The sequence below is a fragment of the Cervus elaphus genome, chromosome 9 (assembly GCF_910594005.1).
Source record: "Cervus elaphus chromosome 9, mCerEla1.1, whole genome shotgun sequence".
Classification (NCBI taxonomy): Eukaryota; Metazoa; Chordata; class Mammalia; order Artiodactyla; family Cervidae; genus Cervus; species Cervus elaphus.
In genome coordinates, this window is record NC_057823.1 from 46,359,620 (window position 1) to 46,362,505 (window position 2,886).

At 37.0% G+C, this 2,886-nt stretch overlaps 1 pseudogene; it reads right to left on the reverse strand.

Moving 5' to 3' along the window:
• Positions 1-1,191: 1,191 nt before the first annotated feature.
• On the reverse strand, positions 1,192-1,373 carry LOC122700789 (annotated as a pseudogene).
• Between the last annotated feature and the right edge of the window lie 1,513 nt (positions 1,374-2,886).

The following is a 2,886-nucleotide window of genomic DNA, read 5'->3' on the forward strand; positions in this document are numbered from 1 at the left end:
GAGTTTGCTCAAATTCATGTCCATTGAGTAGGTGATGCTATCTGACCATCTCATTCTCTGCCACTCCCTTCTTTTGCCTTCAGTCTCTCCCAGCATCAGGGTCTTTTCTGGTGAGCTGGTTCTTCACATTAAGTAGTTGCCAGATGGTTACTGAAGAACCTCAAGAAAGATAGGTATTTTTGTGACCAAACTGGGGTTAAAATATTCAGTGTGTGCTCAGTCGCTCAGCTGTGTCCAACTCTTTGCGGTCCCATGGACTATAAACTGCCAGATTCCACTGTCCATGGAATTTTCCAAGCAAGAATACTGGAGTGGGTTGTCATACCCTACTCCAGGGGATCTTCCCAACCCAGGGATGGAGCCCACGTCTCTTGCATCTCCTGCATTGGCAGGTGTATTTTTTTTACCATTAGCGCCACCCCTTGCCCTAATATAAAGCCCTAGGAACTAAGTCATTACATTTTTTTTTTTTTTTTTTTAGTCATTACATTTTAAGTGGTAAGCAACATTTCACTACTCATAATTTTGATTCAGTGATACAATTGCTAATCAGAGTCATCTTGTAACCCATTTCTACTAGTCATAGCTCCAGAATAAAATGGGAATATTTCTTATATTGTCTCACATACTATTACATTCCATTTCAAATATTCTTTCATTCAGTCTAAGCAAGACTAAGTTGGTCAGGAGCACATTTATCAAGGCAAAAGTTTCAGTTTTATGGTACAGGTCTAGAGAAATAAAATGGAGCTCTTAAATCTGAATACACTACTAGTTTTCCTAATGATTAACTAATTATTACTCATGGAGAAAAATGAATTTATTCCTTCTAAGTTAAAAAAAAAAAACCCTAAAGTGGATCTTTTTTCTCCCTTTAAATAAAAAAAAAAGTTACAGGAAAGGTTTGCTTTTCTTTTTTACAATGAATTACTGACAGATTCCTGACTCAGCAATTAAAAATTGAAATACAGAATTTAAGACAAAGAAACAAGCTAAATCACGTACATATTTAATTAAGAAACTAACAATGGAATATTATCCAAATGAAAAGCACAAGCTCAATTATCATGTTCCATGTTTCAGAGAAGAGGCATTAAGGATTTATGCCATAAGTTAGGATGCTAAGTTCAAGAGTTTGGTCCTTTTTTCAAAGAGACGACATCTCTTAAAATGCTCCTCATATCTTAAGGATTATTTTTTAAGCATTTGGTGTCTTACTATACAGAAACGTGCAGCAAATCCAGATCCAAAGTACAAAATCATAATAACCACTTGTTTTCCGCTGAAAATGGTAAATTCCTCCCTGGACCCTCCTCATAGTGGTTCCTATGGACCACAGAGGTTATAAACCTCCAGGTACTTTGTCTCAACATAGCTCTGTTGGAAGCTCTGTGAAAGGCACAGACAGAGACTGAAGGTGAAAGAAATGGAAGTGGCACACCAAGCTATAATGGAGTATAGTTGATTCTCAATATTGTGTTAGTTTCAGTCATATAGCAAAGTGATTCAGTTATACACAGACACGTATCTATTCTTTTTCAAATTCTTTTCTCATTTAGGTTATTACAAAGTATTGAGCAGAGTTCCCTGTGCTATATAGTAGGTCCTTGTTGGTTATTTATTTTAAATATACCAGTGTGTGCATGTCAGTCCCAAACTTCCACTTTATCTCTCCCCCTCCCCTTCCCTCCTGGTAAGCATAAGTTCATTTTCTAAATTGAGTCTTTTTCTATTTTGTAAATAAGTTCATTTGTATTATTTTTAAAGATCATGTATAAACGTAATATCATATGATATTTGCCTTCCTCTGTCTGATTTACTTCACTTAGTATGATAATCTCCAGCTCCATCCATGTTGCAGCAAATGGCATTCTTTTAAATGGCCAAGTAATATTCCATTGTACAACATCTTTATCCATTCCCCTGTTGATGGCCATTTAGCTTGCTCAATGTCTTGGCTGTTTAAACAGTGCTTCAGTGAACACTGGGATGCATGTATCTTTTCGAATTATGGTTTTCTCTGGATTGTGTCCAGGAGTGGGATTGCTGGATTATATGATACTGTGCTATTTTTATTTTTTAAAGGAATCTCCATACTGTTCTCCATAGTGGCTGTACCAGTTTACATTCCCACTAACAGTGTACTTTGGCTACCTGATGCGAAGAGCTGACTCCTTAGAAAAGATCCTGATGCTGGGAAAAATTGAAGGCAGGAGGAGAAGGGGATGACAGAGAAAGAGATGGTTGGATGGCATCACCATCTCAATGTACGTGGGTTTGAACAAGCTCCAGGAGATCGTGAAGAACAGGGAAGCCTGGTGTGCTGCAGTCCCTGGGGTCGCAAAGAGTCGGATACGACTGAGCGACTGAACAACAGCGGTGTAGAAGGGTTCCCTTTTCTCTATACCCTCTGTAGCGTTTATTGTTTTAGACTTTTTTCTCTTTTATTACTTATAAAGTTTTATAGGAAGAACATACCTGACTATCATTCTATTGGTGATGACAGTTTAACAATACTCATAAAACATAACTGTTCTTGAATAGCTAATACTTATTAAAGATTATAATTGTACAATATATATAGAACAAAATATGTAGAACAATATGTTCTATATATATATAGAATATATATAGAACAAAATATATAGAACAAAATTCAATTATTGGAGGACAATTGCTCTTCGATATTGTGTTGGCCTCTGCCGCATATCAACATGAATCAGCCACAGATATATACGTGTCCCCTCACTTTTGAACCTTTCTCCCATCTCCCACCCCATCCCATCCCTCTAGGTTGTCACAGAACACTGGGTTGAGCTCCCTGTTTTACACAGTAAATTCTCACTTGCTATCTACCTTGCATATGGTAATGTATATGTTTCCATG